The sequence below is a fragment of the Panthera pardus genome, unplaced genomic scaffold (genome assembly GCF_024362965.1).
Source record: "Panthera pardus isolate Hobbes unplaced genomic scaffold, ASM2436296v1 HiC_scaffold_6, whole genome shotgun sequence".
NCBI classification, from domain to species: Eukaryota; Metazoa; Chordata; class Mammalia; order Carnivora; family Felidae; genus Panthera; species Panthera pardus.
The window spans coordinates 137806774-137822289 of record NW_026526991.1 but is presented as its reverse complement, the minus strand read 5'-3'; positions in this window follow the sequence as shown (position 1 = coordinate 137822289).

Sequence of the window (15516 nt, the reverse complement as noted above, 5' to 3'; positions counted from 1 at the left end):
TTCTGTTTTTGACATGAAAAGTACGTGCTGAACCCCTACAATACCCATTTCTCCAGATGCAAAGTAAACACGAACACCATCCGCTTCTGAGTCAGGGGTTAAGTCAGAGGTCAGAGCGGGCTTATTGGAAGGAAGGAGACAAAGCAATCAGAAAGTGGAACTTTCATTGGAAGAGTGGTGCTGAATGACAAGCTAACTCTGCAGTGGGATGTATTACTTTTCAAGAGTTACCATCCTGAGCTGTCACAGGTGCCTTAGTCCATCCAGCTCTGGAGGCTGGAGGTGAAGGTGAAGGTGTTGGCTGGGCTGGTGTCTCCTGGGACGTCTCTCCCTAGCCTGTGGATGGCCATCTTCTCCCCCCGAGCTCACCCGCTCTTCCGTCCGTGCGTGTCTGTGTCCTGATCTCCTCGAAGGACACCAACCATGTTGGATTAGGGCCCATCGCAAAGACCACATTTTACCTTAATCACCTCTGTAAAGAGCCCATTTCCAAATACTGTCACCTTCTGAGGACCTAGGGGTCAGGGCTTCAACATCCGAATTTGGGGAAGAGGTGGGACTCAACTCAGCTCATTCCAAGTGTGCGTGTCCATGTTTGTGTCCCCCTTCCAAACCTTCGGGAAGCAGTATTCAGTTGGAGAGTTTGGGATTGACCCTTCTAAGCCATACATAGTCTTGTGCCACCATTTAAATATTTTGCGTTTGTCTTTGAATATCAATTTCCAGGATGATGAGAGATTGAGGGCTGTTTTTTGTGGCTCCTCTGAGTCTCCAGCACAGGCCTGGGCACGTGCTAGGTGTTCCCTGATCATTCTTACTTAGGCATATCACCGTTCTCTTCCTGAACATTCAAGAGCTGCATCTGCCTTGTGTTCCCTGGGTCCTAGACTAATATTCTGGCTAAGAAAACTAGGTTTCCTGAAACCTCAGTCTGTGTTCTGGCTTCTCATGAACTAAGAAGTCCAGAATAGTTGACCAAACCTGACGTCTGATGCAATACTTAAAATGTCAAAAAAGCCTCTAATAAAGACGGGTTTCTACCTGTCTTTTTCTAACCAACACCTGCCTGGCATCAAACTCTCCACAAACACACCCCACAAGAGAGTCTTCATCCCTGGGGACACCTCCTCCCCAAGGGCCCCTCCTTTCTGTGGGTCTTATCTCCTGCCAATGGTCATGATTTATGGATTTATATTCACTCCCCTTGGATGTTGGCCCTCTCCCTGTGCTCTCTCACACTTGACCAACTGAGACATCCTTGGGCTCCTTAGAGAAGGACAGAAATAAAACTAAGGGAGACGTCCATAGGCCCAAGCCACTTCATCATCAGAATCTCTCCTTTTTCTTTTAATTTTTTAAGAAAAATGTTTGTTTATTTTTGAGAGAGAGAGAGAGACAGAGTGCATGCAGTGGAGGGGGAGACAGAGAGGGAGACACAGAATTCAAAACAGACTCCAGGCTCTGAGCTGTCAGCACAGAGACAGACATGGGGCTCGAACTCACGGAGCACGAAATCATGACCCAAGCCCAAGTTGGACACCCAACCGATTGAGCCACCCAGGCACCCCTCATCAAAACCTCTTCTTAAAAATCTGTGTATGGACATTTTTGGTGGAAATGATAAGTGAACAGTCCTTTGAAAAAAGTTAGAAAATATGGACAAAACCCATAGGAGAAAATAGAACTCATTTGTGTTAGCTGAACACAGCAATGACCACCGCTGTTTTGGGGGTGGGGTGTATACTCCAATCTTTGTGGCTGTGACAATGTGGGTAGGCAATGCCCTTTGTCTTTCAAGTCAAATAACCATTTATACACATACCATGACATGATAGTGCCTTGTGTGTTTAACATTTCCAAGTAATTTAAAATACATTTCAACTATGTCAGTGCCTACACCATATTTTATCTTAGGAATATGCCAAAATGATCTGGTCATTCTCTGGGTCTTGAACATGTCCAATACGAACAGTTCTGCACAAGTACAGTAAACATCACTGCATGTAGACCATTATAGGTGAGCTGTATTACGAATTGGGATATACTCCTAGCAACAGAGTAGACAGTACAAGGGACACGGATGATTTTGAGCCTATTGCTATAAATTGAGAAATTCCTTCTGGGAATTCTGTATCAACGTAGACTTTGACCAAGAGTGAAAGAAACTGTCTACCAGAAACTCTAATAGAAATGGGGTTTATGAAAAGAAAGAAAGGAAGCATTGTTACAAATTTATTAGGCAAAAAAAAAAAAATCAATCTCAATGTTTTCAAAAATTTGAATTTCTTTTTGTTACTGGAGAGGTTGAGGGGACTTTCCTCTGCTTTTCAGTCTCTACACTTCTTGTTCCCTGAGTAACCCGGGAGCTAGTTTGCTGTCAGAAGCAATTCGCCAGTAATCCTTGTAGCATATGGTTCTCTCGCCTCTCATAGACCTCATACTTTTCTTGCAATGAATGTTTTTTGACTTACTGATGGTGTTTGCTTCATCCAAGTGTCCACAAGCTCAGGGTGGCACATGGATATGACCAGCTGGCCAGCGGTAGCTGGGTTATGATTGCTTCTAGGACAAGCCATAAAAATCAGGGAGCAGAGACGAAGCCTTGTGCTTTTGTGATGTCCTTGCCAATCCTAAATATTAATCAAATCTGCCTGCATCTTGCTGGTAATTTCTTCCATTGATTTTTCCTCTTGGAAGGTCCTCTTCTCTTCTTGACAGAGTTAAACGTTCCTCGATTTTTTTTTTTAATTGTTATTTTTAAGGTTTCGGCTTTTTATATATTCCACCTAATTCCTTTTTAATTTATTTTTAAATATGGTCTGGATTAAGGGTCTGAATTGATTTTTTTTTCCCACCAAGTAAGCCTACAATTTTTTCAACATCATTTATTGAATTAATTATCTTTCTTTGTTACCCGCTAAGTTTTTCTCTGTTAGCATTTGCTTCTGGGAGAGCTAATCTCTTCTAGTGATGAAAATACCCACCTTTCTGCTGGTGCCACGGAATGTTCTTTCCTGAGGCTCTAAGAGGTTCTTTCCTGGCTCTCCCCATCACTCACTCATATTCTTCTATTTGTTTTTCTTGAAGCTTCCTTGGAAACTTGGGTTTCACCTGTGAGTCATTCCCTCGTCTGTGACTATGGCTCTGCCTTCTGACAACACATGGGAAAACTTCTGGCCGAGCGCTGGTAGAAAACAAGGTCTCTGGGCGGAGGGGGGCCGTCCTGGGTTGCACGAAGGCCCTGGCTGGGGGACGTCAGAACCACCACTCTGGGGGCCCTGCTGTCCAGTCGATTCTGAGCACCTGTGGCGACTGGATCTGTACCGCGACGCTTCTGTTTATGTGGCAGGTTTCCCGCCGACTGCCCCCAAACAGTCCTGCCCTGTGTCCCCTGGGTCTTGTCATGTTCCTTAAGCTCATCTAATTACTCCGGGCTGTCTCCTGCCTCCGGCCCAGTGCCGTCCAGTGGGAGCCCCCACAGTGGTGGACGGCCCTACAACGTGTGCTGTCCCGAATGGGAGCCACTAGCCACATGTGGCCAGAGGGCACTTGAAATCCGCTAATGCAACCGAATGTCACTTGCTCTAATGTCAACTGTTTAAATTTCAACAAGCACACGAGACGAGTGGACACCACGTGGGGAGACGCGGTATGAAGCCGGCCCCCATCCCAGCCACACTGCCTGGTCTCGACACAGAGCCGTCCACACACAACCCCAGCCACTTGTGGCCACGGTCACCGGGTCGCAAGGGCGGGCCGAGTCCCGCGGTGGCGTGACGGGAGCGGCCCTCCTGTGGAGCCGGGCAGAGTCCCAGGTTCGGCTGGCCAAAGCGTGACGACCTTTCCGGGCATGGCGAGGGCGCTAACTGAAGGCAGGTGGTGAAGAAGGCTCCTCTCGTGCCCGACCGACTCGCGGGCGCCAGCGAACGCAGGAGTCCACGTCCCACACTGCCCACGGGCGCCCAGACCATCTCCACCCCGCGTCTCTCGCCACCTCACCTCTCACTGCCCCAAGCACCCTGACGCCTTCACCCGTCTCTCTGCTAAACCAGAGATGCTCATCTTCACCCGATGGACGCTTACCATTCCCTCCTTGAGGTGCCATCGAGCCAGGGTGGGGTGGTGCCGATGCCGCGCTCTCCCTCCCTTTGCCCTGCCTCCCTGACAGTCCCCTCTCTGTGACTTTCACAGACCTGCCCTAGGTGCCATGCTGCTCCCACCATTTCCTCATGTGGTCTCAATGCACCCCACATCTGCCTCCCCTACCTCGAAATCTGGCCCTGAGTGTCGGCTACCAATACTTCCAGCCAAAAGTCCAGCATGTGTCTCCGAGGACAGAGTCTGCCCTGGGTGCTCCCAACATCCAGGGGCCATGGGGACTCCCTGACTCTTTGTCTTACATGTGGGCCCATCCTGGATCCCCATCGTCTCTGCCTCACATCTGGACCCGCCCCCCTGCTTCCCATCTGGACCCGTCCTGGGTCCCTATCCTCTCTGCCTCACATCTAGACCCATCCTGGATCCCCATCGTCTCTGCCTCACATCTGGACTCATCCTGGGTCCCTGTCCTCTCTGCCTCACATCTGGGCTCGTCCTGGGTCCCCACCCTCTCTGTGTCACATCTGGATCCATTGTGCGTGTGCTGTCCTGGGTGGTCACCCTCCTGCTCGGGCTCATAGCCCTGTGTCTGAGCAAACAGGCATGTCCTTCCTGCCTCCAGGGTTTCCGGCTCCGCGGCCAGAATGGGTTTTAACCTCCATCCTCACTTCAAGTCCCTCAGAAGTTTCCTGCTGCATTTAAGAAAAGAAACAGACTTCTCAGCGTGGCTGGGGGCCCTGTAGGATCGGTCCTTCCTCCACGGCACCTGCTCTTGCCTCTGCTGTCAGGATCGGCCGGTCCCCCCTGCCTCAACCTCCTCCAAAAATGCCTGCCCTCAGCAGGTCCTCACACGCAGCCTGTATCAAGGTTCCAACCCCCCGCCGCCCTCACCCTCAAGCTAGTGTTCCTCCCAGACAGGCTGGTCCCTGAGGACCCCGCCTCCACGATCCAGGGAAGGACAATCTTTCTTTTTTACCCCTGAGATGTGGTTTGGTTTGACTCGGACACAAGCAGCCTCCAACAATGACAGCGTAGTTTTCTTTTTAAATATGCACGGAATCTTCACACGATCCTAAAATACCTGAGATGTGCGTAACCCAGAACGTATTTTGACGAGATGGTGGCATTTACAAGAAAAGGTTTTCCAGTCTGATAGGACTTTGTGAGGCAATTCCCTCTGAGACGTACTGAGTCACCATGGGCACTCACTCATGTGGCCACTCATACACCTGCCATCTCCAGCACCCCCCCCCCCACCCCGCTGCAGGGGCGGGGCCGCCCGCCTGCGGGCCAGCTCAGGCTCCGCCCCGCCGGGGAGGGAGAGGAGCATCCAACTTCCCAGGGAGGAAGTGTTGTCTGACATGAGGTGTCAATGACTCTTCTGAGGAAAATCAGGTAGAAAGTAAAACTACTCAGCACTTGGACGGAAGTGCTATGGATTCTAAGCCCGGGGGTTTCCGCTGCACGAGCGACCCCAGTCTCGTGTTCTGAACCCTCGTTTCAGATTCTACGTGGAAAGACGTCATTACTGTAATCGAGGAGGCAGACTACATATGTAAAGGATATATACGCATGTGTATAACGTGCATAGTGTCACTACGTGTGCACACAGAGGAAACACGGTTAACGGTACAATCACAAATAGCGGTCGTCATTTGCTGCGCTCAGACACGCTCGGTCCATGTATAAAGAACTGCTTATTTCTGGCAAAAAAAAAAAAAAAAAAAAAAAGGCAGGGAGGGACCCACTGATATGCCCGTAAAAACTCTTTCGGGTCACTGAAATATATCGGACGTAAAGCAATTTAAAAATGGTCTCATGTTTTAAATTGTACAAGGGAATCTTCTCACCGTGTGAATTCCGAAATCTTAAGTTCCCCTCAGCTTATTCGGGGGAAAATGAAGGCAGTGTACTAACCTCCACATTTCTTGGGTTTGAGGTCAACAGAAGGATGTTAGTTAAAATGTAACAATGCGTGTTCTAATCAAAATTCCTAGGACACCCTTGGGTCCATCTGAAATCGGGTCCTTCCTTTCCAGGCGGACTTTAACAGACAACCAAATGAGCTCTTACGAGAAGAGGGGCGACAGGCGTGGACGCTGGCCTGCCTACCAAGAGGTAGCTCATGAGGGCGCATTTGCAGGGGGGTAGGTTCAAAGGGACCCGAGGGAGCTCTGTTGACTGATCTTCATTCAGACACCAGGTCTACCCTGGGACAGCTTCGCAGAACCCCAGGGCACAGAGGACTCCCTCCCTGTGCATTCAGCCTGGTCTGAGATGCGGTGCAGGAGGGACCGTAAGCCCTGCCGCGGGCACATCACTGGCTCCTGGGCCTGCCACCCTGTGCCTGAAGCTTCCACGTTGCCAAAGTCCTGCAGGGAGCGTTCTCATTTAAGGTGCAAGTAAATCAGCTTGGGGCTAAACATATTTTAGAATGTCAGCCTGCTTATTTGGTCCACGGAATGAGAAATGCAAGATTCTCAGAAAATGCCATGTCTCGCTTGGACTTTGTCCTGGAATGTGGGATGGAACACAGGCTGGCTGGATCACCCCGGAGCATGGACGGGGGTGAAAAGAGGAAGTTTGAGCAGAAGCAATCAGTGAATTCTGAGACACCGTGTTTCACCAGGTTTCCTTGGTCCTTATTGACCGTGCCTGTGAGAATTAGAATGATCAGACTATATTGTCACAGATCCATAAAAGCCAGGGGATGTGGAGTCTTAAATAATAAGAACTTTTTCGGAATGCCCAACTGCACAAATACCTCCCACAAAAAAAAAAAAAAAAAAAGAAAGAAAGACAGAAAGAAACGAAATGAAACGAAATGAAATGAAAAGGCAAGAAAAGAAAAGAAACGAAATGAAAAGGAAAGGAAAGAAAAGAAACTAAAAGGAAACAAAAAGGAAAGAAAAGGAAAGAAATGAAAAGAAACTAAAAGAAAGGAAACGAAAAGGAAAGAAATGAAAAGAAACTAAAAGAAAGGAAACGAAAAGGAAAGAAATGAAAAGAAATGAAACGAAACAAAAAGGAAAGAGAAAAGAAAAGAAAAGAAAAGAAAAGAAAAGAAAAGAAAAAAAAAGAAAAGAAAAGAAGAAAGAAAAAAACTGACCTACCCCTTCGATGCCTTAAGAACCACTCAGAGGAACCAAACATGAAAGATCAGTAAGAAAGAGGCCGTCCCCGCTCAGGGAGGCTGGCTGTGGCCGAGCGAGCGGCCTGAGACCCCACCCAGCTCAGCAACCCCGTCCTGCTTGGAGACTTTCCCGGGGGAAAAGCCTCACCTGTGAACTTAACGCCTACATTCAGCATTGGCCAACCTCGATGGCGGGTGAATGGGTGCGGACACCTGGCTGGGCACCCTGCCGCGTCCTCAAGCCTCCTCCACGCGCGCCCGGCACCTGCCACAGCCTCCCCTGGGAGCTGTCGCGAAACGCAGAGCTTCGGCCAGTCGGGCCTGGGGGGCCGGCCTCTGCTTGTGGCCCCGAGCCGGCCTCTTAGACAGATGAGAGGCCCCTGCCTCCAGCAGATCCCATCAGCCCCTTCAACGCACATTCGACACATGTCTCTATTGATAAGATGATTTTCCAATGGAGATTACTGCTATTTATGGAGTTGTTTTCGTTTGCTCACTCATATTTTCCTTCATTATGATGCCAGCCACTGGGATCACCGGGAATGGGGAGAGGGACCCTCCCCCCGACCCCATCTCACAGGCGGCCCTTGGGAGGGGGCCTTACAGAGCAAAGGGAGCTGGTGTCTAGCAAATGTAAAAGCTCATGCAAGCCCAGAACAGAAGCAACACCTGTGCATGGAAAAGCGCTGTCCCTACACTGCTGCTTCCTTAGAAATACCGTGATTAAAACCTGCTCTTCCCGAGGCACACTTTCCATTTTAGGTTAAGAAACTACAAAATCGCACCCACTGGAGCTCTCTGTTGGTGCCACGGGGACTGCCTTCTGTGCTGTTCGACCCCGGGGTTCGTGAGCGAGAGGCTCTTCTGCTGGCCGAGATTTCTGGATTCAGATGCTCCCCACATTTCTGGACCAACATGTTTCGTCACTGCTGAGGCAGAAAGTGGTGCATTTTACCTTCCAGTCAAAAGTCCTGTCTCTGCTCATTTATTCCTCTTGTGTTTCTCTGCTACATAAACAGTCCAACTGTGTCGCTAAATCGGCTGCTTCAAGAAACATCACTTAATTTTTAATTAATTTTAATTTTATCTATTTTTATATTGATTAATATTTTCATTTATTTGTCAATTTTTATCTTGATTCATGAATTAATTAATTTTAGTGTTACTTATTCATTTTTATATTGATTAATGGATCAATTAATTTTAGAGAGAGAGCGTGAGTTGGAGAGAGGGGATCGGGAGAGAGAGAGAGCGAATCTTAAGCAGGCTCCAAGCGCAGCACGGAACCCAATGTGGGGCTCAATCCCACAACTGTAGGATCACGATCTGAGCTGAAATCGAGTCGGACGCTCAACGGACAGAGCCACCCAGGCGCCCCAAGACACCACTTTAGAAAGGAGTATTTCTTTTATTTTATAATCATTTTATGCACACTTAATTGTAATAGTCTTAATGATTTGGAAGTGAATTTGGTTGGCCATGGAATTAAAAGGGGAAGACTGTCCGATGACTGCACATTTATACTGATGTTGCTTTATTATGAGCTACTGCATACACAGTGTGCTTCCTGCTCAGTTCCTCTGGAAACATTTTTAAAAAATTTTTTAAAGGTTATTTATTTTTGAGAGAGACAGAGCACAAGCAGGGGAGGGGCAGAGAGAGGGGGAGACACAGAATCCGAAGCAGGTTCCAGGCTCCGAGCTGTCAGCACAGAGCCCGACGCGGGGCTCGAACTCACGGACCGTGAGATCGTGACCTGAGCCGAAGTCGGCCGCTCAGCCGACCGAGCTGGGCGCCCCTTGAGACATCGTTAAGTAGAGACAGAAAGTACTCTCGTGCGAGCCTGGATTTGGACTTGCCCTCCAGGCCTCTTTTGTGACTTGAAGCAGATTTGGTTACAGGATGCAAACAATTTAAGCCTCTTAGACTTGACAGAAAACCACATTGCTACTCTCTCCCACTTGTGCCCGTGGGATTTCCCCCACTCGGCCGTGGGAGAACCACGTCCTCGGGGAAGAACAGAGGAGCCGCTCTGGATGACTCGGGAGTCCACGAGGTGGCTGCCGGTCCCCTTCCCAGCAGGTGTCAGTGCCAGAGCTTCCTCGAGCCCTCCCGCGCGTGGCTGGATGGCCAGAGCCGGGGTCCGCCTGCTTGCGGGTGAGCTCGAGTGGGTGGCTGAGGCCTGCACCAGGCAGCAGAAGTCCAAGGTGGGACGCTCGGGAGTGTGGACGGGTTGGTGAAACCCGGCAGGACGCTGAGCAAACACATCTGGGACAGAGGAGCCCGAGTCTGCAAAGGGGGTGGGGGGGGAAGATGTGCTCTGGGGGGCAACCGTGGGTCCCAGTGACTTGTTAAGGCAGAACTCGCATCTGCGACCCGCTTCCACGGCCAGCAGGAGTGAAGCAGGAGAGTGACTGAGCTCATCAGCAACGTTAGCAGAGACAACCAAATCTGCCTCCATCACAAACTGCTCTGGCAGCCTGCGCACACGGGTCCCACCCCCCGACATCTTCCTCCTGTCCGCCCTCAGCACCCCCGCCCCCCACATCTACTCGGAGCGGGAACTTCACCCAAGTAGAAAGCACGTAGGGGCGCCTGGGTGGCTCTGTCGGTTGAGCATCCGACTTCGGCTCAGGTCATGATCTCACGGTCTGTGAGTTTGAGCCCCGCGTCGGGCTCTGTGCTGACAGCTCGGAGCCCGGAGCCTGCTTCCGATTCTGTGTCTGCCTCTCTTTCTGCTCCTCCCCCACTCATGCTCTGTCTCTCTCTGTCTCAAAAATAAATAAACGTTAAAAAAAAAGAAAGAAAGAAAGCACGTGGGATTTTGATCTCAAGATCCTGAGCTCGGGCTCTGGCTTCGGGTTTTCAAGCCACGGAAGCCTGATGGCTGTGCAAGTAACCCCGGAATCGAACACCAGTACCCCTTCTGTAAAATCGCAACAACCATAAATGTCCTCCTACGTCAGAGTTGTATGAGGACCAGACACAATCACGGGTGTGAGTGTCTTAGGAACTCTGCAAAACCATTCAGACGCTCGTGGTTGGTGGTGACCAGCGGGCAAGCGGGGGCAGCAGGGGGGGCACGGGAGCACTCAGAGGCACTCGGGGTGCTTCAGAGCTTGACTAGCCAGCCGGGTCATAGAGAAAGGTGCTGTCAGTAACAGGAGACTTGCTCCATCAGGACGTAAGCCTGGAGCGGAGGAATGTAAGCCCTGGTTGACGTTTAGGATTTAATTTCCAAATTCACTTCTTTGGAACCTTGAACCTGTGTGGCTGGGCCACTCGCATTCATGACTGGAGATGGGAACCAGCTCTTACTTTCCAGTGATTAGAGTTCTGCTGGGGAACTCTGGGCGTCAGGGTGACACAGGCATCCTAAAAACGCTGTCATTGTTCCAGACCACACAGCCCCCAAAAGACGGCGGTTCCAGGAAGAAGCTGGACAAACGGCACTCACGGTGTCTTGGAATTTATTCCCACATAGACTAACTTCCTAATCCCGGAAACGGTGTGATGCATGTCATGTGCGTGAGATACGCTTGTATCTGACTTGCGACACCAAGTCCGATCTTGCCGTGGTCACCGTGAGGGCAGGGACGACAACGTTAATGCAATTTCACGCACCCTCCCAGGCACCATCACCAAGGGCCTTCTGTTTTCCGCATCTTCCTTCTCTGGCGCGCCCTGGGACCCCCTGTGCGTCAGCGTGGTTTTTCCAGAGTAGAAGGCTTCACGTCCTCCCTTCTTATTTAGGACTTGGATGTGTAGGGTCTGTGACTGTATTCAGGGGGTTTTGCAGACCGGGAGAGCATAATGGAGCGCTGTGAACAGGGACACGGTGTGAGGGAAGCGTCAACGCCATCCAGAAGGCCAGAGGTCCCAAAGGAAGGAGGTGACCTATCATCTTGCCGGCGTCTTCCAGTGACTGTGCTGGTGAATCTGGTCTCTGTGTTTCACAATTCACCGGCGGACTCTCTCACTCTACGAGGGACACTGGGTACTATAAATCCCTGTTTATTTGGAGTGAGTGATGTACAGAAACTCACCAGGAAACTGTTGACACAGGGGTGGACACCACGTCGCCCGTTCTCCTCCTGGGAAAGGATCCCAGGTTCTGAACAAGTGGGGCGAACTTAGGGGGCGACGTGGAAACATGACGGATGCAGGCTGGGGGTGTTACACCTAGTGTCTGCAGGTGCCACAGACACGTGACGAGGGGACAAAGTGCCACCCATCTGCAGCCACCGATCCACAAGGGTCCCTGTTGGTCTGCTCACCTTATGCCGCACCAGCCATTGTTTTGACCGGCCGGTTGGGGGCACATCAAGGAAGACCCTTCGGGCTGCAATTTGGAGAAACCCACCCCGAGCTGGACAGAAGCCTGCAGGGAGCGCACCAGCTCACACAACGGAACAGCTTAGGGCGGTTCCTGGGTCCCGGATGCCAGCCGGCTCCGAGGGCACGTTCTGGTCTCCGCTCTCCAGTCCTGAGTCCCTTCCTGCCTGACTTGCCCCTCACCACGCTCTCCACCCACCTGTCCCCGTGGCCCTGCGTGGACAGAGCCCCCAGAGCGGTGCCATCACAGTGGCAAGGAGCATGGGGTACAGAGCAGCCACCAAAGAGCACGGGTCCAAAGGGAGCTGTGCTCCCCCTCGGGACGGCTTTCCCAGCGACAAAGTGGTGGAAGGAGAAAGGGAAACCATGTTTTAGAAAAGTAAGCTCCTTCTGCCAGGGCCTTGCATCCACTTTCAGCACGCAGGTCCTGCCTTAAGGCGAGCCATGGACCGGGGCGCCTGGGGGCTCAGTCGGTTAAGCATCCGACTTCAGCTCAGGTCATGGTCTGTGGTTCATGGGTTCGAGCCCCGCACTGGGCTCTGTGCTGACAGCTCGGAGCCTGGGGCCTGCTTCAGAGTCTGTGTCTCCCTCTCTCTCTGCCCCTCCCCTGCTCATACTCTGTCTCTCCTTCTCTCTCTCAAAAATAAATAAATGTTAAAAAAAAAAAAACTAAAAAGTAAGCCATAGATTGCAGCAGGTACACCTCAGGGGGCTTCTGGAAGGACTCCCCTGCCCTCCATTTTCTCCTTCATGGGCCTCCCACAGTGTCCCAAATATCTACTATTACAGAAAACAGAGTAATTTGTTACAAACCACAGAAGCTAACTGTCGATGTCGGTGCTCCATTTTGCATGGGTTTCACGGATTAGCCCTCTAACGTGTAAAGACTCAGAACAAGCCTTGAAAGGCAGAAGTGGGACAAAGGTAGGTGGATATCCACGCAGCTAACAGACAGCTGCCCTAGCCAGTTGCATTTGATCAGTGCGCCAACCGAGCAACGAGACCAGGGAGTGCCAGGGCTTAGGTGGCTTGCTCTGCGTCTGGGTGGTAAGACCGTGGCAGAGACTTAAAATCCTGGATTCTACTCGGTCCCTGTCAACTGCACTGTGTGTCAGAAAGCCAAAAGGAGAATCCCAGGACACAGAGGTAAGGTGAAGAAATATGAACACAGGCTGTCTTGCTTTCTTGGTTCACCCAGGACCACACAGCAGGGCCACATGGTCTCCTGCAGCTTCCCTGGTGCAGACGGGCCCCAAACCCAACGGGAAGAACTACACAATGGACCTCTTCACGGGGAGGAGGAGAGCCCCCCTGCTGGGGGGAGATTTTTTACTAAGAACTGGTAGTTGTAGTTTTTAATTTGTTTTAAAACTACTGGGGCCCAGGGGCGCCTGGGGGGCTCAGTCGGTGAAGCGTCTGACTTCGGCTCAGGTCACGATCTCACGGTCCGTGAGTTCGAGCCCCGCGTTGGGATCTGTGCCGACAGCTCAGAGCCTGGAGCCTGCTTCCGATTCTGTGTCTCCCTTTCTCTCTGCCCCTCCCCTACTCATGCTCTGTCTCGAAAAGAAATAAACATTAAAAAAAGAAATTAAAACTACTGGGGCCCAGAGAATAAAGCCTTCACACAGTGCACTCACATAACTCTGGGAGCTGCTCATGTTTTTATAAGAAATATGCCAGTGATACCCCATCCTGGCAACTGAGAAAGTTCGGTTACGAATACCTGCTTGTTGAAAAACATCCACTGTGCTCAGCAGAAAAGGTGCGTCTTTTTGTTCTAATCAGTGTCAGCCTCTGGCCCATAAAAAGTAACAATATATAAAAAGTGTCATAGATTTGGCTCCAGAACCTTAATTAATTTGGTCCATTTTGGAGTCGGTGACAAGGCTTTTTTTCTTCATAAACCTTCATTGATCCTCTTAAAATAGCGCTGACACAGTGCAAGTAATTCAAATTGATGGCAGGGAGAGTCCTAGCCCAGGTTGAGATTTCTGGAACGACGCAGGCTGTAATCGGCATTAATCCACTTGGATTTAATGATCCCCACGTGCAGTAACAGTAAACAAACCCAGGCGTTGCCTTTTATTGGGGAATTAATGTAAAGAGCACAGACTTTTCAAGCCATTTTTCTTGGTCTGGCATTAGGAGCCCTCGGCCGGGCTCAAGGACACACACACACACACACACACACACACACACGCACCCACGCAAGTTTGAGAAAGGCAGCCTAGATCCTCAGAAAACAAAGCAAACCCACGAGACAGAGCCTTGAGCTTTGACTCCAAGTGAGAGAGGTCAAGGACTTGCCCTTCTGATGTCTGAGTGCTGTCCTGAGCCCTGTGTCTTGCTGGGGGGTGGGGAGGGGTCCCTCATGGGAGGCCGGGGGTGCCTGAGCCATGCCCTGGGGAGCCGGGGTAATGCCTCCCACACCAGGCTCAGGGATGTGCCCGTATTCCCATCCTCCCTCACCCGCGATCTTTTCTGGAAATGTTTTAAGCCAAGTCTAAGAGTTCACATGCTTGCATGTTCACTGTAGATAAGACCCGCCCACCCCCACCCATGTCATCACACGCCATTATTACACTCGACCAAATGTTCAGCATTCTTAATATTATCCCATTTGCTGCCAATTTCGTAGTATCCCCCAACATCCCCATCACTCCGTTTCAACAATATGAACACAGGCCAACTTGTTTGACCGACAAATCCCACATAATCCTTTTTTTCAGTCCTCAGTAATATTTTGAAGGAAATCTCAGAGTCGCTATCATTTCACGTGTAAGTAAGCACTTCAGACTGTCTCTGAAAGGATAACTACAATACCAGGATCAATAATCACAATAATTGGTGATAACTCAATTCCACTAAATACGGATTACATTTAAATGCATAATTCAAATCACCTAACGGTAAGCCTATGTTTGTATATGCATGTGTCTATGTGCCTGTGTTTACGAATATGTATATATCTGGTTGACGTGTCAAAATCGGAATCCAGCACATTCCAAACATTACATTTGGCTCACAAATCTCTTAAATCTCATTAATCTCCTGGTTCTTCCTCCTTTTATTTATTTATTTTTTTAATTTGCAATAAATTGGATTCCTTCTCCTGTAGAGTTTCCCACACTCTGGATTCTGGTGCCTGATGCCTGCGATGTGCGCTCCCTTTCTCGGAAACCTGCACGCTCTTGTGATGTGGTAGAAAGATCTACATCTTTCTGTGCAAGAGACCAGACTGCCACTCGCTCATACGGTCCTTGAACACCCGGAGTGCAGCTTCTGTGACGGAGGAAATGAATTCTTATTTTAGTGCCATTTAATTTAATTTAAATTAATGCAAATTTAAAGACTGATACTCTGTTCAGTCATTGGAAAACCTTCAAGTACGACTGGAACAGCTTTGATATGTGAACCTACTTTTTTAACTGTAAATTTTATAAAATCCAATGGAAATTTCGCAACCCAAGTTAAGATTTCGTTCGTGTAAGTGTAAAACATACACCAGGTTTCAAAGACTTCGTATGAAAAAAAAGAACGTACAGTAGCTCATCGATCTTTCTTCCACTGATAAGATTATGAATTTAAAACATTTTGGATACACCGAATTAAATAATAAATACTCAAAATTAATTCTCGTGTTTTAGCCCATTTAAGGTACTTGCTCGAAAATGTAAGGTTTCATCTGGCTCTCATTGTGTTTCTACCGAGCAGCACTGATGGAGAGACAGAATGAGATGGAGACTGGCTTTGGGGAGAGAATGGTCAGCAGGCCGTATGCCACCCACAACATCACACAGACACCCAGGATTCTGCTGGTTTCCCTCTGTGTTGCATTGGGCGAGCCTTCCGCACATCCTTCTCCATCCTCTGTCACCTCTTCACCTCGTGGTTTGGACAGCACCGATGACCCCTACCTTGATTTGGGGGTCATTACAGGTTAGCAAACT